Raw genomic sequence first — 24,297 nt, 5'->3', positions numbered from 1 at the left:
GTATCCTCCTATACTGTACTAGTATTCTTCAGTATAACATATACAGTAAGAAGAAAACTATAGTATGGGTTTTGGTACAGCACTGTGTGTTCTAACACTTTTGTGTTTTCTTGCACAGTCCTTTGCTGTTGCCCTACAGATAGGAAAGTGAGTTCTTTCCTGTCTATTATCCAGGACTTTAAAATCATTGCTTAGGTGTGAGCTCCACCTGTTTCCTCTGGAAACTTTGCATTGGTTACTCTAGAAGAGATTAACCATTTGATTTTATTATCTGGAAGGCTGCAACATTGGGTTGTGAGGGAAACACAAGTGTGTGTCTTTCCTTTCTGAATTGTTATGCTATACAATGCATATCCAGTGATACATAGTTCACTTGATACTCATGGAAATTTCTTCTCTTTACAGAAGGACCTTCCGAAGTGCGGAAGTGTTTTCAGCAACGTCCGCAGCAAGAACCTCTGCGGACATGAGTTTTGTAGGAGACACGCAGCATGCGCTGTCTCCAAGGATGATCTCCGGTATTGGGACCCTCAGGTATGTACTGTGTGCACTAACCTGATTACTGAGGCCTTTGATTCCCCTAGGACGGCGGAATCAAGGGATATAGCAAGGGGAAAGCTTCGTACCTGGGTAAGGGGCTTCCAAAAGAACACCTCTGGCCCTTATCTTCCAAGTGAGAAGATGAGGGCGTATCTTTTCCCTAAGGCATCAGCTGATGCAGTGATTCCCCAGCCTCAAGAGGAGATCCCCCAAGTTCAGATCCAGGTGGATGCTGAAGTCGCGGTCGCGATGCAAGATATCCAGTTAGATGACAGGATGTCTGATGTGGACGAGCGTCTGGAGGAAGACCTCCTGGCAGAAGCCCAGGATGAAGTTCAAGCCCCAGACGTTGTAGAGGAAGAGGTCGACGAGGTGTCGGCTACTCCGGTTCAGATTCCGGAGCCTATTCCCTCAACATCAGCTGGTCTCCCAGTAGAGCTGCATTTGTTGGAATGATCCAACAAATGCAGAAGGAGAATCAGGAGAAGGCGGCTGCAATGGAACTGCGGATGCAGTGCCTTGCAGAATCACATGGGCCCCAGAAAAAGCTCAATGTGAAAGACCTTCCCTTGTGCTCAGATGCTAACCCATGGAGGTATGCTGAGCACATGCCGATGACGACTGGAAAGATCGTCATCTCGGATAAGCTGGGCTCAGTTCCCCTGGAGGAGGTGGAATTCTGGCCCAGCAAGGCATCATATCCGGACTGTTATGTCCGGCTGATGAAGGAACCAGCTTCAAAGGAGGAGACAGAGCCGAAGGAGGTCATAGTGATGGACCACGCTAAGGCTCAAGCTCTACTTTCATCCTCGATGAAAGAGAGGGGCTTCTCTAACTCAAAGGTAGCTGCATTGAGCAAGAAGCTCCCTTCCCTTGTGTCCTCGCCTTCTAGAGCCTTCCCCTTTTTACAGAAAGGATTTGCGGCTGTACTAAAAGCAGTCGAGACCGGCAAGTCTTGCCCCTCCCTGGAGGAGTGTAAACCCTTGTCGCTGGCCCTGCCTATGGACCACAAAGACTGGAAGGACGTCCATCTTACGTTCTCAGTTGGAAAGTTGGAGGCTGATATTGCCGGACGTCAGTTCGGCGAGGACCTCCCTAAGCTGTCTGACTTTCTTTTGCGAAGAGAGTTCAAGACAAAAGAAAGACTGGCTGCCTCAATGTCTCTTCAGACTACTCTTGAGACGATGGCAAGTGACCCCAAGGTCCATGAAATGTTCATGGTGGTGCCCAAGACTCATCTGGCTACAGTGACGAAGGACCTTTATGGCTTCGTCAAGGCAAGGAGAGCTTGTAGGGAGTTCGTGTTCACCTCGGCTACAGTGAGGCACGAGCCAAGGAAACTAATCTCCTCCAACATTTGGGGAAAAGACCTTTTCCCTACCGACTTGGTCAAAGAAGTTGTTGATAAGGCCGCCTTGGAGAATAGAAACCTTCTCCAGAAGTGGGGCCTGGCTATCAAAAGAAAGTCTTCCCTGGATGAGGGTCCTCAACCAAAGAGGAAGACTATGAGGACTAGGCTACCGTCTCGGCCAGCCAAGCCTGTTAGACAGCAACAGCAACTGCAATTGCCATTGCCTCTAGTGCCCCAGATCGTGGCACAAACCCCGACCACTTTTCAGTGGGGACCCCAGGCCGTGTCGACACAGTCCACGGCATTCACCCCAGCATTCGAAGGGCAGTCTACTTCCTTTCGAGCAAAGCCTAGAGGAGCAGCCAGAGGCTCGTCTAGGCGCCCCTCAAAGGGAAGGGGATTCAGGGGTGGTCGTGGTCAGGAAGGCAAGACCTCAGGACGACAGTCCAAGTGAGATGATACCGGTAGGAGGGAGACTTCTGAAATTTCGGGATCGGTGGACCTTCGATCCCTGGGCCCACAGCCTACTCAAGAATGGACTGGGCTGGAGCTGGTACAGCACTCCACCCCCGTGCCTTCGGTTTTTCCAACACTCCACCCCCGTTCTGGAGGAGTACGTTCAAGAACTGTTGGAGAAAAAAGGTGATCCGAAGGGTGAAGCCCATCAATTTCTAAGGGAGGCTGTTTTGTGTTCCCAAGAAAGACTCGGAAAAGCTCAGAGTCATTCTGGACTTGTCGCCACTCAACAAGTTCATAGTGAATTGCAAATTCAAAATGCTAACACTGCAACACATAAGGACCTTACTGCCCAAGAGGGCATATTCCGTCTCTATAGACTTGTCAGACGCCTATTGGCACATTCCAATCAGCCGTCGACTCTCCCCCTACCTAGGGTTCAGGCTACAACGAAGACTATACGCCTTCGGAGCCATGCCATTCGGGCTAAACATAGCCCCAAGGATTTTTACGAAGCTTGCGAGCGTAGCTCTCAAACAATTACGCCTAAAGGGAATTCAGGTAGTAGCCTACCTGGATGACTGGTTGGTGTGGGCAGCATCCGAGACAGAATGCTTGCAAGCTTCCAGTCAAGTGATCCAGTTCCTAGAGTTCCTAGGCTTCAAGATCAACAGAAAAAAGTCTCGACTTTTTCCATCTCAAAAGTTCCAGTGGCTGGGAATCCACTGGGACCTTTTGTCACACCGTTTCTCTATCCCGGCGAAGAAAAGGAAGGAGATAGCGGGTTCTGTCAAGAGACTTCTAGATTCCGAAAGGATATCAAGACGCGAGCAGGAGAGGTTACTGGGCTCTCTCCTGTTTGCTTCGGTGACAGACCCAGTGCTAAGAGCACAGCTAAAGGATGCAACTGGAGTTTGGAGAAGTTATGCATCAAACGCGCGAAGAGATCTGAGAAGACCAGTTCCGCTTCGGCTAAGTACTCTTCTCAGGCCTTGGTCCCAAGCCAGACATCTAAAGAAGTCGGTTCTTCTTCAGCCACCTCCCCCGTCGGTGACGATTCACTCAGACACCTCGAAGGAGGGATGGGGAGGTCACTCTCATCGGAAAAAAGTCCAGGGGACTTGGTCCAAGCTATTCAAGACCTTTCACATAAACTTTCTAGAAGCTATGGCAGTGCTCCTTACCTTAAAGAAAGTCTCCCCGCGTCACTCGATCCACATAAGGTTGGTGATGGACAGCGAGGTAGTTGTGAGATGCTTGAATCAACAAGGATCGAGGTCACCACCTCTCAACCAGGTGATGTTGGCCATCGTCCGATTGGCGGAAAAGAAGATGTGGTACCTGTCGGCAGTTCACCTTCAAGGAGTCCGCAATGTGACGGCGGACGCTCTATCCAGGTTCACACCGATAGAGTCGGAATGGTCCTTAGACGCAGGATCATTCTCCTTCATTCTGAATCAAGTCCCAGAACTGCAGATAGACCTCTTTGCGACGAAAGACAACAAGAAGTTGCCCCTGTACGTGTCCCCGTACGAGGACCCCTTAGCGGAAGCAGTGGACGCGATGTCCCTCGACTGGAACAGATGGTCCAAGATTTATCTGTTCCCTCCTCACAACCTTCTGTTGAGGGTCCTCAACTAACTGAGATCCTTCAAGGGGGGTAGCGGCAATAGTGGCCCACAAGTGGCCGAACAGCGTGTGGTTCCCCCTGGCATTGGAACTGCAGCTGAAGTTTGTACCGCTACCAGATCCAGTTCTGACCCAGCGAGTCCAGAAGTCAACTGTCTGCGCTTCATTACAGAAAACCCGGACCCTGCAGCTCATGATTTTCTCTCCCTAGCGGTGAGAAAGCGTTTCGGGATTTCGAAAGCCAGCATAGACTTCCTTGAGGAATATAAGTGCAAATTTACTAGAAGGCAATATGAGTCGTCTTGGAGAAAATGGGTGGCCTTTTGTCAAGGCGAAGAATCCGCAGGAGATCTTGACAGACTTCTGCTTATCTTTCTTCATCCACCTCCATGGTCAAGGATTGGCAGCTAACACGATTTCAGCGTGTAAGTCTGCTTTGACAAGACCCATTCTATATGCCTTCCAGGTCAACCTAGGTAACGAGATCTTTAATAAAGTTCTGAAAGCCTGCGCTAGGCTCAGACCTTCAGCACCTCCAAAGCCCATTTCATGGTCTCTGGACAAGTTCTTCATTTCGCTTCTCTGTTGAACAATGAAGAGTGTGCGTTAAAGGATTTGACACAAAAAGTTATTTTCCTATTTGCACTCGCGTCCGGGGCCAGGGTTAGTGAGATTGTAGCCCTCTCGAGAGAGGCAGGTCGTGTTCAGTTCCTGGATGGGGGAGAACTGAACCTGTTTCCGGATCCTACGTTTCTCGCCAAGAATGAGTTACCCACCAACAGGTGGGGTCCCTAGAGAATCTGCCCTCTGAAAGAAGATCCATCTCTATGTCCAGTAGAATGCCTAAAGGTCTATCTTCATAGAACTTCAGACTTCAAGGGTGGTCAACTATTCAGGGGAGAAACATCAGGCTCAAATTTATCTCTGAATCAACTCAGAGCGAAAATCACATAATTTATTCACAGAGCGGATCCTGACAGTACACCCGCAGGTCACGATCCGAGGAAAGTTGCCTCATCCTTAAATTTCTTTAATTGTATGGATTTTGAACATCTCCGTTCATACGCTGGCTGGAAGTCTTCCAGAGTGTTCTTTCGCCACTATGCGAAGCAAGTAGAGGAACTAAAGAGATCTGTGGTAGCAGTGGGTCGCGGTGTTAACCCTACTGTTTAACTCTGCGAGGAACAGTGGTTTTAATTGGGACGATTAATTCCAGGGTGAGTGTGTAGTTACATACTGTACTACAAACTATGTGAGGGCACTGTGTTGCCCATGTAGACTGTTCCATTTCCAAAGGTGAACCTAGCATAAGTACAGACATGTGTGCCGAGCGTTTCTAACGCTAATGTCATTGATTTGTAATACAGACTTTTATGACTTTGATACCTCGGTATCTTAAAAGTGGCATTTAATGTTTTTTCTTTCAGACAAACAAGTTCTGTTTACTATCATACTTATGCTTAAAGTTTTGGGTTATCCTCTTCTTATGTATATATATATATATATAATTGTGGTTAACCTGTCTATTTATTGCCTGTCAATATAGGTAGTAGGTTGGCCAGGGCACCAGCCGCCCGTTGAGATACTACCGCTAGAGAGTTAGGGGGTCCTTTGACTGGCCAGACAGTACCATATTGGATCCTTCTCTCGGGTTACGGTTCTTTCCCTTTGCCTACACAGACACCGAATAGTCTGGCCTATTCTTTACAGATATTCCTCTGTCCTCATACACCTGACAACACTGAGATTACTAAACAATTCTTCTTCACCCAAGGGGTTAACTACGGCAATGTAATTGTTCAGTGGCTACTTTCCTCTTGGTAAGGGTAGAAGAGACTCTTTAGCTATGGTAAGCAGCTCTTCTAGGAGAAGGACACTCCAAAATCAAACCATTGTTCTCTAGTCTTGGGTAGTGCTATAGCCTCTGTACCATGGCCTTCCACTGTCTTGGGTTAGAGTTCTCTTGCTTGAGGGTACACTCAGGCACACTGTTGTACCTAGTTTCTCTTTCTCTTGTTTTGTTGAAGTTTTTATTGTTTATATAGGAAATATTTATTTAAATGTTGTTACTATTCTTAAAATATTTTATTTTTCCTTGCTTCCTTTCCTCACTGAGCTATTTTCCCTGTTGGGGCCCCTGGGCTTATAGCATCCTGCTTTTCCAACTAGGGTTGTAGCTTAGCATTTAATAATAATAATAATAATAATAATAAACTGGTTCTTGAGAACCTTGCGTCTCCTTCACCTGTGTCAATTTATTGGTATAATTGAGCATTCATTCTATGTACCTTATCTGGGATAATTCTAATAGAATTGTTCCTTTATGCAAGCTATGTTGCATTGGTTTTCCTCCTATGCGGATATAAAACCTTTGTCCAATACAAGTATTGTGCGGAGAACTGGTCGATATTTCATATTGACGCAGTGGTTCTTTACAAACTATGCTTTACTTAATATAGGGCGAGACCACTATATTAGCTTGCCTGGTATTCATACATAGGTATATGTACTCTTCGAGACTTTTCCAGAGTCTAGTAGGACTCTTCCCTGTAGGGGGCAGGAAGCTCTAACATGGTTTATAGTTAGTTGAAAAGATGTATAACGGTAACATCTTAGGTCTCTAGGTCTAGTCGACCGGGAAAAATTACATCCGGGGAGTACGGCACGTTCTGAGAATCCACAGATACAGTAATGCTCTGGTATACTTCCATCAGGACGACATGGCTTGAGCCCAAAAAACGGATTTTGAGCGAAGCGAAAAATCTATTTTTGGGTGAGATGGCCATGTCGTCCTGATGGACCCGCCCTTGCCTTTCTAAGAAAGGGCTGTAGGACCCCTCCCTACATACAGTATCTGTAGCACCTCGTGTACGCTACAAGGAATACAGATGGCGCCAGGATTGGCGCCAGGCACGCTTACGAATCGGGAGATAGGGAGCCTTGAGAGCGACTCCCCCTTTTTCTTTCACGAATTCGTTTCTTGCCATTTGCCCCCTGCGAGACGAAATCTCTGTTCGGGATGCAGATTGCCATGAGGCGTGTCAAGAATACGTCCTCTGATATGTCGCGATATCCCTTTCACGAGGGATACTCGCTCCAGGAGTTAGAATTCTGGTACCTTAAGGTAAATTCTCTGGGAATATCGCCGTAGTTGTAATATACCCTAGGAAGCTACCCTATAGGAACTTCCATCAGGACGACATGGCCATCTCACCCGAAAATAGATTTTTCGCTTCGCTCAAAATCCGTTATATATATGCATATATATATATATATATGTGTGTGTATTTATATACATATACACACACAGATGGAAATTTATTAGCATACCTTTTCCAGACTGACATAATTTATCATCAGATACTAAAATGCAATACATTCAAACTTGACTTAGATTTAATAGAATTATATTGTAAATATAATTTCTTCGGTGCTCGCGATAACAACAGGTGTCTAATTTAAAAAGATAATCATAAAATGTCAATTTTTCTAGACGAGGATCTTTTCTTTCTAAATGAAAATGTCGGTGACATACATTTAATCTAAGATTCTGTTTAGATAATCTGATAATTTAAGAACCCATTCTATTGTCAGCCATTCATCTCTATTCCTAATTATGTAAGGGAAAACAAAAAGAATTGCAATTCCACATAACTTTCCAATAGCCAAGTTTCTTTATGAATTCATATACAAATTTATGATAGTTGTGCAGTATATGTATCCCGTAACATCATGTAAATCTTAAAGCCAAGCATAAATTTGCTGCTTAAGCAGATAAAATTACTGATTTGTTAGCAGAGCGTGGTTTCGATCCACGGACCTCTGGGTTATGGGCCCAGCACGCTTCCACTGCGCCACTCTGCTCACACTTCATAACCAAATAAGGTGAAATAACATCATGGATTAGGTGGGAAATTAATTTCAAGGAAAGACTTTTGTAGTGGACATTCCGCCATAAGCTAAATGTCAGGGTTTCCCATTGGCTTCAGGGGAATTTCTTCCGGAGCAGAGTGGCGCAGTGGAAGCGTGCTGGGCCCATAACCCAGAGGTCCGTGGATCGAAACCACGCTCTGCTAGCACTTACATTTTTTCTAGTGAAGGTTAGTGAAATAATTTTGAAAAAAAAGGAGTGTGCAATCAGATGAAATTATGTTATTTTTAGTATCCAAAGGATTTTGAATTATGAATGAAAGTAACAGTAAAAGAACACACATACACACATACTATATATATATATATATATATATGTGCGTGTGTGTGTGTATATATATATATATATATATATATATATATATATATATATATATATATATATATATATATATATATATATATACAGATGGAAATTTGTTAGCATACCTTTTTCAGACTGACATAATTTATCATCAGATACTAAAATGCAATATATTCAAACGACTTAGATTTAATAGAATTATTTTGTGAATATAATTTCTTCAGTGCTCGCGATAACAACAGCTGTCTTATTTAAAAAGATAATCATAAAATGTCAATTTTTCTAGACTAGGATCTTTTCTTTCTAAATGAAAATGTCGGTGACATACATTTAATCTAAGAGTCTGTTTAGATAATCTAATAATTTCAGAACCCACTTTGATTGTCAGCCATTCATCTCTATTCCTAATTATGTAAGGAAAAACAAAAAGAATTGCAATTCCACATAACTTTCCGATAGCCAAGTTTCTTTACGAATTCATATACAAATATATGATAGTTGTGCAGTATATGTATCCAGTAACATCATGTAAATCATAGAGCCAGGCATAAATTTGCTGCTTAAGCAGATAAAATTACTGATTTGTTAGCAGAGCGTGGTTTCGATCCACGGACCTCTGGGTTATGGGCCCAGCACGCTTCCACTGCGCCACTCTGCTCACACTTCATAACCAAATAAGGTGAAATAACATCATGGAGTAGGTGGGAAATTAATTTCAAGGAATGACTTTTGTAGTGGACATTCTGCCATAAGCTAAATGTCAGGGTTTCCCATTAGCTTCAGGGGAATTTCTTCCGGAGCAGAGTGGCGCAGTGGAAGCGTGCTGGGCCCATAACCCAGAGGTCCGTGGATCGAAACCACGCTCTGCTAGCACTTACATTTTTTCTAGTGAAGGTTAGTGAAATAATTTTGAAAAAAAGGAGTGAGCAATCAGATGAAATTATGTTATTTTTAGTATCCAAAGGATTTTGAATTATGAATGAAAGTAACAGTAAAAGAACACACATACACACACACACACACACACACACACACATATATATATATATATATATATATATATATATATATATATATATATTAGTGTGCTACTGTTATAAGCACACATTGAGTATGTGTTGTTTGAGATGTTAAGTCTTGAAATAAAGTTCATCTTTGTAACTTAAAAATGGTTTATTCTCTAAAAACAACAGTGTTAAACATCTCCATCACAGGAGTGTAGCTGGTTAGGTCGGATGACCAATTCAGGTGAAGTATAGATATGAATTGCCTAAATTATCGATATCACAGATATCGTATGCTTAGTTGTCTCAGCATTTAAACACAATATGTAAACTTTACATTCGTCTCTCGGAAGACACCTGCATCCGGTGACGACACAATCTTTCACACGGTATGCATTTGTGTTGACGTTTCAGAAAAATGTTACATTGACGAGGGATGCAAAATACATCCTGTTTATGATTTTATCTGACTACAGCAAATCTCACGCTAGCATCTTCATCCACAATGACATATTACGTCATGTGTTTTAAACATGTAATAATTAACTATTTCATTTATTACACACACACATATATATATATATATATATATATATATATATATAGATATATGTGTGTGTATATATATATATATATATATATATATATATATATATATATATATATATACACAGATGGAAATTTGTTAGCATATCTTTTTCAGACTGATATAATTTATCATCAGATACTGAAATGCAATATATTCAAACTTGACTTAGATTTAATAGAATTATATTGTAAATATAATTTCCTCAGTGCTCGCGATAACAACAGCTGTCTAATTTGAAAAGATAATCATAAAATGTCAATTTTTCTAGACGAGGTTCATTTCTTTCTAAATGAAAATGTCGGTGACATACATTTAATCTAAGATTCTGTTTAGATAATCTAATAATTTCAGAACCCACTTTGATTGTCAGCCACTCGCCTCTATTCCTAATTATGTAGGGAAAAACAAAAAGAATTGCAATTCCACATAACTTTCCGATAGCCAAGTTTCTTTACGAATTCATATACAAATTTATGATAGTTGTGCAGTATATGTATCCAGTAACATCAAGTAAATCTTAGAGTCAGGCATAAATTTGCTGCTTAAGCAGATAAAATTACTGATTTGTTAGCAGACCGTGGTTTCGATCCACGGACCTCTGGGTTATGGGCCCAGCACGCTTCCACTGCGCCACTCTGCTCACACTTCATAACCAAATAAGGTGAAATAACATCATGGATTAGGTGGGAAATTAATTTCAAGGAAAGACTTTTGTAGTGGACATTCCGCCATAAGCTAAATGTCAGGGTTTCCCATTAGCTTCCTGGGAATTTCTTCCGGAGCAGAGTGGCGCAGTGGAAGCGTGCTGGGCCCATAACCCAGAGGTCCGTGGATCGAAACCACGCTCTGCTAGCACTTACATTTTTTCTAGTGAAAGTTAGTGAAATAATTTTGAAATAAAGGAAAGTGTGCAACCAGATGAAATTAAGTTATTTTTAGTATCCAAAGGATTTTGAATTACACATACACACATACTATATATATATATATATATATATATATATATATATATATATATATATATATATATATATATATGTATATATATATATATATATATATATATATATATATATATATATATATATATATATATACATATACACATACATATATATATATATATATATATATATATATATATATATATATATATATATATATATATACACAGATGGAAATTTGTTAGCATATCTTTTTCAGACTGACATAATTTATCATCAGATACTAAAATGCAATATATTCAAACTTGACTTAGATTTAATAGAATTATATTGTAAATATAATTTCTTCGGTGCTCGCGACAACAACAGCTGTCTAATTTAAAAAGATAATCATAAAATGTCAATTTTTCTAGACGAGGATCTTTTCTTTCTAAATTAAAATGTCGGTGACATACATTTAATCTAAGATTCTGTTTAGATAATCTAATAATTTCAGAACCCACTTTGATTGTCAGCCATTCATCTCTATTCCTAATTATGTAAGGAAAAACAAAAAGAATTGCAATTCCACATAACTTTCCAATAGCCAAGTTTCTTTACGAATTCATATACAAATTTATGATAGTTGTGCAGTAAATGTATCCAGTAACATCATGTAAATCTTAGAGCCAGGCATAAATTTGCAGCTTAAGCAGATAAAATTACTGATTTGTTAGCAGACCGTGGTTTCGATCCACGGACCTCTGGGTTATGGGCCCAGCACGCTTCCACTGCGCCACTCTGTTCACACTTCATAACCAAATAAGGTGAAATAACATCATGGAGTAGGTGGGAAATTAATTTCAAGGAAAGACTTTTGTAGTGGACATTCCTCCATAAGCTAAATGTCAGGGTTTCCCATTAGCTTCCTGGGCATTACTTCCGGAGCAGAGTGGCGCAGTGGAAGCGTGCTGGGCCCATAACCCAGAGGTCCGTGGATCGAAACCACGCTCTGCTAGCAATTACATTTTTCCTACTCAATGTTTGTGAACTAAAAGTTGAAATAAAGAAAAGCGTTCTATCAGATGAAATGATGTTACTTATAGCCATTGGAAATCTGATTTTCGAATAAAATAATATTAAAGGAACAAAAAAATACACACACTATATATATATATATATGCGTAAAAATCACAGGAAAACGTGATGCTCAGATGCAGAAGAACCACAGGGAAAATGAAAATACAGAATATACACTTGAGTCCTGACTAGTTTCGTGATACTTCCTCAGAGGAAGTATCACGAAACTAGTCAGGACTCAAGTGTATATTCTGTATTTTCATTTTCCCAGTGGTTCTTCTGCATATATATATATATATATATATATATATATATATAATATATATACATATATATATTTAAATAAGCCATATATATTTTTGATACATTAATGTCTGGATTCTCTTAACGACCTTGGGATCAGAGCCCCAGGCAAAATCACACAATGACAAGAGCTTGTGACCGGGCGGGAATCGAACCCTGGTCGGCAAGCTTGTATAGACAGTGACTAAACCACTTGGCCACGAAGAAAGATAAAAGTCAATGACAATTCTTATGTACTTATACCTGTCGAATTCAGGTGTTTTGTACTTAGAATTGAAATCAACCCATCTTCACCATCGTAGCTAATTGGTAGTTTGTTACTTGGCATTCGATTAATGATAAATTTTGCACATTTAGACGTGTTTTTCATATTTAAATAAGCCATATATATTTTTGATACATTAATGTCTGGATTCTCTTAACGACCTTGGGATCAGAGCCCCAGGCGAAATCACACAAAGACAAGAGCTTGTGACCGGCCGGGAATCGAACCCTGGTCGGCAAGCTTGTATAGACAGTGACTAAACCACTTGGCCACGAAGAAAGATAAAAGTCAATGACAATTCTTCTGTACTTATACCTGTCGAATTCAGGTGTTTTGTACTTAGAATTGAAATCAACCCATCTTCACCATCGTAGCTAATTGGTAGTTTGTTATTGGCATTCGAATAATGATAAATTTTGCACATTTAGACGTGTTTTTCATATTTAAATAAGCCACATATATTTTTGATACATTAATGTCTGGATTCTCTTAACGACCTTGGGATCAGAGCCCCAGGCGAAATCACACAAAGACAAGAGCTTGTCACTGTCTATACAAGCTTGCCGACCAGGGTTCGATTCCCGGCCGGTCACAAGCTCTTGTCTTTGTGTGATTTCGCCTGGGGCTCTGATCCCAAGGTCGTTAAGAGAATCCAGACATTAATGTATCAAAAATATATATGGCTTATTTAAATATGAAAAACACGTCTAAATGTGCAAAATTTATCAATATATATATATATATATATATATATATATATATATATATATATATATATTATATATATATGTATATATATATATATATATTCAATTTGTTCACACATCTTTCTTAAGACTGACATATTAATAGGTACTGAATTCTAACAAATTCAAACTTGACTTACATTTCATAAAATCATATTCTAAACACCATGTCTTTCATGTTTACGAAAGCAAAGGCTATTCAATGAAAAATAACCATAAAAAGTCACCTTTCTAGATCTGGTTCTTTACTTTCTATATTACAGTGTCGGTGATCTGCATTTAATCTAGGATTCTGCTGAAATAATCTAGCAATTTCAGAACCCCTCGTTTATTTCATCTATTTACCTATCTCAATTACTAATTACTGAGGAAGAACAAAATGGATTTTTAATTCCACTTTACAACTTTGGAGAAGCTGAGTATCTTCACGAATTCCTATATACATTTATTAAAGTTGTGCAGTATAAGTACCCAGTAACATAATGTAAATCTTAGAGCAAGGCATAACTTTGCTGCTTAGGCACATAAGAATCCACAACACCACTCTGTTCACACTTCATATACAAATTAAGTGGAATAAAATCAGGGAGAGTTGGAAATTAACCTCATGGAAAGATTCTTTTGTAGTGGATCATTCTGTCATACCCTAAATGTCAGGGTTTCCCATGAGCTTCCTAGGATTTACTTCCGGAGCAGAGTGGCGCAGTGGAAGCGTGCTGGGCCCATAACCCAGAGGTCCGTGGATCTAAACCACGCTCTGCTAGTAATTACATTTTTTCCTTTGAAAATTCGTGAAATAAAAGTTGAAATAAAGAAACGTGTTCAAACTGACAAAATAGTGTTACTTATGGAGACAAGGAAATGAAATAATAAAGGAATACAAATACACACACGCACACTATATATATATATATATATATATATATATATATATATATATATATATATATATATATATATATATATATATATATATATATATCCTAAGCCTTGTATGAAAAATATGTAGAAGTACTGTATGTGTTTTATACAGTGAGAGCACGATTGAATACGTCCACAAACCACTCAGCAATACCACTGGACCGAGGATTATGTGGTGGAGAACGTGTATACTGGATGCAGAGGGACTTACAAAATGATTCAAACAGATCTGAGGTGAATTGCACTCCTTTGTACGAGACAATGGCCTCAGCTAACCCGTGCTGCGTGAAAAGTCATTTGAGTGTTGATTTTGTTGAAACGAAATCTGTCTTGTACATTAAAAACACCTCTGGCCACTTGGAGAATGCATCCACAATAACGAGATAGCTTTGGCCCTTGATAGTTCCTGCATAGTCAATATGATTTTGAGACCATGGATTCTGTGCTCTTAGCCATGAGGAAACAATCTTATGTGATGGGTCTTTTCCTACTTTTGTGCAGTGATGGCGTGACTAAACTGTTTTCTCAATGTGAATGTCTATGTTAGGCCAATAGGAAAGGCTGTGAGCCACAGAATTCATGCAACTGAAGAAAGACAACGACATTTCTCTTGAATAACTTCTCATACACCACAGAGCCTGTATAAAACCTGTATCTCCATGGCAAGAAATCAAACACCGGCCTACCACGTGTCAAGCAAAGGATACTGACCACTACCCTATCGAGGACTGAAAGTTGGCATAATCATTTTTAATTCACTTTTCTTTTTATAGACCACTGATTCTGAATAAAATTTCTATTTCCCGACTAGGAAACGAACCTCACGCTCTTAAGTGACAGGCGTGGATACTAACCACTATACTATTGAGGACTGAAAACCAAGAATCTCAAATCTAATGAATGTTTTGTATACACCAATCAGTATGGTTAAAAGTTCTATCTCACGATGGGGAATTGAACTCCAGCTTCACGAGTGACAGACAGGGATACAAACCACTACTGAATCAAGATCTTTAAGCCGAAACCCTCAAATCTGGGTATGTATAATAGTTCGATCTCCCCGACTAGGAATCAAACACTGGCCTCCTGTGTGACAAGCAGGTATACAAGGACTGAAAGAACTTGTATCATCTCTAATGAACTAGTTTTCATACACCAGTGAGTCTGCATAAAATCTGTTTCCCAGATGGGAACTGCTCCAAAACCTCCAACGTTACAGGGGTAAATACTAACCATTATACTATTGAGAACTTAAAGACAATCTAATTTTTTTTAACTCCTTCCTATATACTACTAAGTACATAAGTTTATCTGTCTGATGAGAAATTGAACCCTGTCCTCCAGCGTGACAGGCGAGGATTCTAACCATTATGCTATCAAGGATTGAAAGGGGATAACTTCATTTCTGTTGAACAAGTTCTCATACACCACTGACTGTAGAAATGTTACATGTGCCCGACAGGGAATCAAACCCCAGCCAGCAACTTATCAGGCAATGGATACTAACAAATATACTATCAAGGACTGAAGGATAAAATCATTGCTGATATACTAGTTCTTATATAAACCACTGAGTCTGTATAAAAATTCTACTTCCCAACACAGAATCAAAACTATTCCAGCATGACAGGTGGGGTTACTAACCCCTATATTATCAAGGACGAAAAGTGGCAAACCTCTATTATCTTGAACTAGTTCTCATACTTCACTTCTCTCAATAAAAGTTTTATCTCCCCAACGGGGAAATCAAACCTCGGCCTCCCGCATGACAGGAGGGGGGGGATACTAACCACTATACTATCGAAGACTGATACAAGACATCATTTCTGATGCACTAGTTCTTACACACCACTGAGTCTGTATAAAATTTCTGTTTCCCAGATGGGAACTGATCTAAAACCTCTGTTACTGGAATGGATACTAACCATTATACTACTGAGGGCTTAAAGACAACCTCATTTTGTTGAACTAGCTCTTAAACATTGCTCTCTATGTTTTTCTCCACGACGGGGAATCGAACCCCGGCCTCCTGCATGACAGGCGGGGATACTAACCACTATTCTATTGAGGACTGAAAGAAGACATCATTTCTGATGAACTAGTTCTTATACACCACTGATTATGTATAATATCTGTTTCCCAGATGGGAACTGATCGAAAACATCCAACGTTACTGGAGGGGATACTAACCATTATACTACTGAAGGCTTTTTGTTGAACTAGCTTTCATTCATTGCTCTCTATAAAAGTTTTTCTCCCCGACGGGGAATCAAACCCCTGCCTCCCGCGTGCCAGGCGGTGATACTAACCACTATACTATCGAGGACCAAAAGAAGACATCATTTCTGATGAACTAGTTCTCATACACAACTGACTCGGTAGAAATATTATATTTCCTGAAAGGGGAATCAAACTACAGTTTGCAACGTGCCAGGCTAGGATGCTAACAAATATACTATCAAGGACTGAATGATAACATAATTGCTAGCTCTCATATTGACCATTGAGTCTGTAAAAATGTTCTACCTCCCAACACAGAATAAAACCTAATGATTCCACTGGAACAGTTGAGGATACTAACCCTTATACCATCTAGGACTAAAAGTAGTAAACCTCAATTGTGTTGAATTAGTTCTCATACACCACTACCTCTATAAAAAGTATATCTCCCCGACGGAGAATCGAACAGCGGCCTCCCACGTGACAGGTGGGGAGACTAACCACTATAGTATTGAGGAATGAAAGAGGACAACCTCATTTCTATTGAATAATAACTTTTACATTAGGGTGTCTATTTAAAGGGTGTATTTCACCAACAGAGAATAACAGTATTATCGGAACTACAATTACACCACTGTATATGCACTAATCTCTTGCATAACAAAACCTAAAAACAACCATTACACTAACAAGGACTGAAAAACCACCACCAAATTGCTGATAAACAAGTCATTATACATAAATTAGTCTCTATTAGAGTTTAAAGTATCAAATGAAAATTCAAACCCCGACAAAAGAGTCAAAGGCGTCAATAATAGCTACTATAATATATAGAACTAAAGGAGCACATCCTTATCTATACTGAACTATTTGTTATACACTCGTTTCTTCATATCAGCATCTGTATGAGTATTATGTACCCACAAACAGAATGGAATCATAGTCTGCCGCATGACAGACAGGGATACGAACCATTACACTACTGAGGACCTGAACACACCCTCCATTTTGTTTAAGGAGCTATTGAACACTACTCTATAAATGTTTATATTCCCGACTGGGAATCGAATTTCGGCCTTCCGCGTGATAGGGGGGGATACTAACCACTATACTATAGAATTGAAAGAAGATAACCTTATTTCAGCTGAATTAGTTCCAATACACTACGGAGTCTGTATCATTGTTATATGCCCTCAACAAAAATTGAATCCCATCCTCACATGCACAAGGCGAAGATAAAACAATGCATTATCAAAGACTGAAGGAAGATAACATCATTGGTAATAAACTAGTTCTCATATAAACCACTGAGTCTGTATATAAGTTCCATGTCCCAAAACAGACTCTAAACTAATGCTTTCAGCGTGACAGGGGGGGGGGGGGGGATACGAACCATTACACTACTGAGGACCTGAACACACCCTCCATTTTGTTTAAGGAGCTATTGAACACTACTCTATAAATGTTTATATTCCCGACTGGGAATCGAATTTCGGCCTTCCGCGTGATAGGGGGGGATACTAACCACTATACTATAGAATTGAAAGAAGATAACCTTATTTCAGCTGAATTAGTTCCAATACACTACGGAGTCTGTATCATTGTTATATGCCCTCAACAAAAATTGAATCCCATCCTCACATGCACAAGGCGAAGATAAAACAATGCATTATCAAAGACTGAAGGAAGATAACATCATTGGTAATAAACTAGTTCTCATATAAACCACTGAGTCTGTATATAAGTTCCATGTCCCAAAACAGACTCTAAACTAATGCTTTCAGCGTGACAGGGGGGGGGGGGTTACTAATCCCTATACTATCTAAGCCTACAAGTAGTAAACCAATATTATGTTGTACTAGTTCTCATAGACCACTCTCTCTCAATAAAAGATTTATCACTAAGGCCTCATGCGTGACAGGAAGGGACACTAACCATTATACTATTGAGGACTTAATGGCAACCTGATTTTTGTTGAAATAGCTCTTGTACGCTGCTCTGTATTAAACTTTATCTCCCCGATGTGGAATCGAACCCAGGCAACCTGCGTGACAGGCGGGGATACTAGCCACTACTCTATCGAGGATTCAAGGAGCATAACTTCATTTCTGTTGAACTATTTCTCATATGCCACTGAGTCTGTATAAAAATTATTATCCCCAACGTGGAATCAAACTCTAGCCTGTCACAAGCCAAACAAGGATAGTAACCAATATACAATCAAAGACTAAAAGAAGATAACATAATTCTTAATAACATAGTTCTTACACAAACCACTGGGTCTGTATTAAAGTTCTACTTCCCAACAGAGAATCAAAACTAATGCTTCTAGCACGATAGTTGTGATTGTAACCCTAATACTATCTAGGACTAAAAGTGGCAAACCTCTATTACATTGAACTAGTTTTGATGCGCACACTCTCTCCCAATAAAGGTTTTGCCTCCCCAATGGGGAATCAAACCACTGCCTTCTACATGACAGGCGGGGATACTATCCACTATACTATTGAGACCTAAAAGAAGACATCATTTGTAACTAACTAGTTTTAATGCACCACTGAGTCTGTATAAAATCTGTTTCCCAAATGGGAACTGATCCAAAACCTCTAACGTTACAAGAAGAGAAACTAACCATCATTATACGATTGAGGACTTAAGGAAAACCTAATTTTTGTTGAACTAGTTCCTATAAAAGATTATCTCCCCGACGGGGAATTGAACCCCGGCCTCCAGCGTGACAGGCGGGGATACTAAAAACTATACTATCGAGGATTGAAGGAGGATAACCTCCTTTCTGTTAAACTAGTCCTCATACACAACTGAGTCTGTATGAAAGTTATATGCACCCAACATGGAATCAAGAACCAGCCTCCCACGTGCTAAGCGAGGTTACTAACCAATATACTATCAAACACTGAACGATGTTATCATAATTGCTAATAAACTAGTACTTATATGAACCACTTAGTCTGTATAAAAGTTCTACTTCCCAACACAGAATAAAATCTAATGCTTCCAGTATGAGAGTTGGGTTTGTGATCCATATACTATTAAGGACTAAAAGTGGCAAACCTCAATTATATTGAACTAGAGGTCACATGACACGGTCACATTAGTGTATTTGTCCTTTCCATTCCTGAGGAAGGACGCTAGTGCATCAAAAAAGGTAGCCCAGCGGTTGTTCCTGTTCAAGGAGAGCAATTCATTGTTGCACATTTTCACTGTTTACAAGAGCATACCACTTTTTCTTTCTCTATAAAAGTTTTATCAACCCGAAGGGAAATCGAACTTCTGTATCCTCCGTAACAGGCAGGGATATTAACCACTATGCTATTGAGGACTGAAACAAGTCAACCTCATATCTGTTGAATTAGTTTTCATACACCAATTAGTTTGTATAAAATTTCTATCTCTCGGACAAGGAGTAGAATCACGGCCTCCCGCATAACAGGCACAGATACTAACCACTATACAATTGAGGATTGAAAGCTGACCACCTCAATTCTAATGAACTTTTTCTTATACATCACTTTTAGTATGAATAAAGGTTCTATCTTCCTGACGGAGTATTGAACCCTGTCATACCCCATGACAGGCAGGGATACTAACCACTATACTATTGAGGACTGAAAACTGACAACCTCAATTCTAATGAACTTTTTCATATACATCACTGAGTCTGAAGAAATGATCTATCTCCCCAATGGGGATTCAAACCCTGGCCACCAATGTGACAGGTGGGGATACCAACCACTTTACTCTCAATGACTGAAAGCTGACAACTTTGATTCTAATGAATTTTTTCTTACACATCACTGAGTCTGAATAAAAGTTCTATATCTTCGATGGGGAATTGAACTCCGGCCTCCCTCGTGACACTGATTCTGAATAACATATCTATTTCCCGGTTAGGAATCGAACCCCACCCTCCTAAGTGACAGGCCTGGATGCTAACCACTATACTATCAAGGACTAAAAGCCGGTTACCTCAAATCTAAGGAATGTTATGTATACACCAATGAGTATGATTAAAAGATCTATCTCACAATGGGGAATTGAACCCCAGCTTCACACGTGACAGATAGGGATACTAACCACTACGGTATCGAGGACTGAAGGCTGAAAACCTCTGGATATGTATAATAGTTCGATCTCCCCGACTAGGAATCAAACCCTGGCCTCCTGTGTGACAGACGGGTATACAAATAACTATACTATCGAGGACTGAAAGAATTGGTATCATATCTAATGAACTAGTTTTCATACACCATTGAATCTGCATAAAATCTGTTTCCCAGATGGGAACTCCTCCACAACTTCCAACGTTACAGGGAAGTTACTAACCATCATACTATTGAGAGTTTAAAGACAATCTAACTTTTTTTCAACTTCCTCTTATACACTACTCAGTATATATGTTTATCTGTCTGATGAGGTATTGAACCCTGTCCTCCAGTTTGACAGGCGAGGATTCTAACCACTATACTATGGAGGGTTGAAAGAGGATTACTTCATTTCTGTTGTACAAGTTCACATACACCATTGACTATGTAGAAGCGTTATATGTGACCAACATTAAATCAAACCCCAATCTGCAACGTTCCAGGCAAGGATACTAACAAACATGAGATCAAAGTCTGCAAGACAACATCATTGCTAATGTATTAGTTCTTATATAAACCACTGGGTCTGTATAAAAATTCTACCTAACAACAGATAATAAAAACTAATTATTCCAGCGTGGCACGTGTTTTTACTGACCCCTATATTATCTGGGACTAAAAGGGGCAAACCTATATTATCTTGAACTACTTCTTAAACTTCACTTCTCTCAATATAAGTTTCATCTCCCTAACAGGAAATCGAACTCCGGCCTCCCGCGTGACAGGCGGGGATACTAACCACTATACTATCGAGGACTGAAAGAAGATATAATTTCACATGTACTAGTTCTTATACACCACTGAGTCTGTATAAATCTGTTTCCAAGATGGGAACTGATCCAAAACCTCCATTACTAGAAGGGATACTAACCATTATACTACTGAGGGATTAAAGACAACCTCATTTTTGTTAAACTAGCCCTCATACATTACTCTCTATAAAAGTTTTGCTCCCCGACGGGGAATCGAACCCCGGCCTCCCGCGTGACAGGCGGGGATACTAACCACTATACTATCGAGGACTGAAAAAAGACATCATTTCTTATGTACTAGTTCTCATACACCACTGAGTCTGTATAAAATCTCTGTTTCCCAGATGGGAACTCATCCAAAACCTCCATTACTGGAAGGGATATTAACCATTATACTACCGAGAGATTAAAGACAACCTCATTTTTGTTGAACTAGCTCTCATACATTACTCTCTATAAAAGTTTTTCTCCCGATGGGGAATCGAACCCCGGCCTCCCGCGTGACAGGCGGGGATACTAACCACTACACTATCGAGGACTGAAAGAAGATATAATTTTTATTGTACTAGTTCTTATACACCACTGAGTCTGTATAAAAGCTCTGTTTCCAGGATGGGAACTGATCCAAAACCTCCATTACTGGAAGGGATACTAACCATTATATTACTGAGGAGTTAAAGACAACTTCATTTTTGTTGAACAAGCTCTCAAACATTACTCTCTATTAAAGTTTTTCTCCCCGACAGGGAATCGAACCCCAGCCTCCCGCGTGACAGGCGGGGATACTAACCACTATACTATCGAGGACTGAAAGAAGACATCATTTCTGTTGTACTATTTCTTATACACCGCTGAGTCTGTATAAAATCTCTATTTCCCAGATGGGAACTGATCCAAAACCTCCATTACTGGAAGGGATACTAACCATTATACTACTGAGGGATTAAAGACAACCTCATTTTTGTTGAACTATCTCTCATACATTACTCTCTATAAAAGTTTTTCTCCCCGACGGGGAATCGAACCCCGGCCTCCCGCGTGACAGGCGGGGATACTAACCACTATACTATCGAGGACTGAAAGAAGACATCATTTCTGTTGTAATAGTTCTTATACACCACTGAGTCTGTATAAAAGCTCTGTTTCCCTGATGGGAAATGATCCAAAACCTCCATTACTGGAAGGGATACTAACCATTATATTACTGAGGAGTTAAAGACAACTTCATTTTTGTTGAACAAGCTCTCAAACATTACTCTCTATTAAAGTTTTTCTCCCCGACAGGGAATCGAACCCCAGCCTCCCGCGTGACAGGCGGGGATACTAACCACTATACTATCGAGGACTGAAAGAAGACATCATTTCTGTTGTACTATTTCTTATACACCACTGAGTCTGTATAAAATCTCTATTTCCCAGATGGGAACTCATCCAAAACTCCATTACTGGAAGGGATACTAACCATTATACTACTGAGGGATTAAAGACAACCTCATTTTTGTTGAACTATCTCTCATACATTACTCTCTATAAAAGTTTTTCTCCCCGACGGGGAATCGAACCCCGGCCTCCCGCGTGACAGGCGGGGATACTAACCACTATACTATCAAGGACTGAAAGAAGACATCATTTCTGTTGTACTAGTTCTTATACACCACTGAGTCTGTATAAAACCTGTTTACCAGATGAGAACTGATCCAAAACCTCCATTACTGGATGGGATACTAACCATTATAATACTGATGGATTAAAAAAGAACCTCATTTTTGTTTAACTAACTCTCATACATTGCTCACTATAAAAGTTTTTCTCCCCAACGGGGAATCGAACCCCGGCCTCCCGCGTGACAGGCGGGGATACTAACCACTATACTATCGAGGACTGAAAGAAGACATAATTTCTGATGTACTAGTTCTTATACACCACTGAGTCTGTATAAAATATCTGTGTCCCAGATGGGAACTGATCCAAAATCTCCATTACTGGAAGGGATACTAACCATTATACTACTGAGGGATTAAAGACAACCTCATTTTTGTTGAACTATCTCTCATACATTACTCTCAATAAGAGTTTTTCTCCCCGACGGGGAATCGAACCCCGGCCTCTCGCGTGACAGGCGGGGATACTAACCACTATACTATTGAGGACTGAAAGAAGACATCATTTCTGATGTAATAGTTCTTATACACCACTGAGTCTGTATAAATTCTCTGTTTCCCAGATGGAAACTCATCCAAAACCTCCATTACTGGAAGGGATACTAACCATTATACTACTGAGGGATAAAAGACAACCTCATTTTTGTTGAACTAGCCCTCATACATTACTCTCTATAAAAGTTTTTCTCCCAGACGGGGAATCGAACCCCGGCCTCCCGCGTGACAGGCGGGGATACTAACCACTATACTATCGAGGATTGAAAGAAGACATCATTATTGTTGTACTAGTTCTTATACACCACTGAGTCTGTATAAAAATCTCTGTTTCCCAGATGGGAACTGATCCAAAACCTCCATTACTGGAAGGGATACTAACCAATATACTACTGAGGGATTAAGACAACCTCATGTTTGTTGAACTAGCCCTCATACATTACTCTCTATAAAAGTTTTTCTCCCCGACGGGGAATCGAACCCCGGCCTCCCGCGTGACAGGCGGGGATACTAACCACTATACTATCGAGGACTGAAAGAAGACATCATTTCTGATGTACTAGTTCTTATACACCACTGAGTCTGTATGAAATCTCTGTTTCCCAGATGGGAACTCATCCAAAACCTCCATTACTGGAAGGGATACTAACCATTATACTACTGAGGGATTAAGACAACCTCATTTTTGTTGAACTAGCCCTCATACATTAATCTCTATAAAAGTTTTTCTCCCCGACGGGGAATCGAACCCCGGCCTCCCGCGTGACAGGCGGGGATACTAACCACTATACTATCGAGGACTGAAATAAGACATCATTTCTGATGTACTAGTTCTTATACACCACTGAGTCTGTATGAAATCTCTGTTTCCCAGATAGGAACTCATCCAAAACCTCCATTACTGGAAGGGATACTAACCATTATACTACTGAGGGATTAAGACAACCTCATTTTTGTTGAACTAG

At 40.1% G+C, this 24,297-nt stretch overlaps 6 non-coding genes across 6 annotated transcripts; 4 read left to right on the top strand and 2 right to left on the bottom strand.

Annotated features, from left to right (window-relative positions):
• Nucleotides 1–7,768: 7,768 nt before the first annotated feature.
• On the bottom strand, nt 7,769–7,840 carry TRNAM-CAU (transfer RNA methionine (anticodon CAU)). The gene has a single exon. It is a non-coding gene; the product is annotated as a tRNA-Met (tRNA).
• A 140-nt stretch (nt 7,841–7,980) lies between these two features.
• Nucleotides 7,981–8,052, top strand: TRNAM-CAU (transfer RNA methionine (anticodon CAU)). Its single transcript has one exon. It is a non-coding gene; the product is annotated as a tRNA-Met (tRNA).
• A 744-nt stretch (nt 8,053–8,796) lies between these two features.
• Nucleotides 8,797–8,868, bottom strand: TRNAM-CAU (transfer RNA methionine (anticodon CAU)). The gene has a single exon. It is a non-coding gene; the product is annotated as a tRNA-Met (tRNA).
• Nucleotides 8,869–9,008: 140 nt separating this feature from the next.
• On the top strand, nt 9,009–9,080 carry TRNAM-CAU (transfer RNA methionine (anticodon CAU)). Its single transcript has one exon. It is a non-coding gene; the product is annotated as a tRNA-Met (tRNA).
• Nucleotides 9,081–10,583: 1,503 nt separating this feature from the next.
• Nucleotides 10,584–10,655, top strand: TRNAM-CAU (transfer RNA methionine (anticodon CAU)). Its single transcript has one exon. It is a non-coding gene; the product is annotated as a tRNA-Met (tRNA).
• A 1,017-nt stretch (nt 10,656–11,672) lies between these two features.
• TRNAM-CAU (transfer RNA methionine (anticodon CAU)) lies at nt 11,673–11,744 on the top strand. Its single transcript has one exon. It is a non-coding gene; the product is annotated as a tRNA-Met (tRNA).
• Nucleotides 11,745–24,297: the final 12,553 nt, after the last annotated feature.

This window comes from Palaemon carinicauda, chromosome 33 (assembly GCF_036898095.1).
Source record: "Palaemon carinicauda isolate YSFRI2023 chromosome 33, ASM3689809v2, whole genome shotgun sequence".
NCBI classification, from domain to species: domain Eukaryota; kingdom Metazoa; phylum Arthropoda; class Malacostraca; order Decapoda; family Palaemonidae; genus Palaemon; species Palaemon carinicauda.
This window is presented reverse-complemented; position numbering and strand designations above follow the sequence as displayed.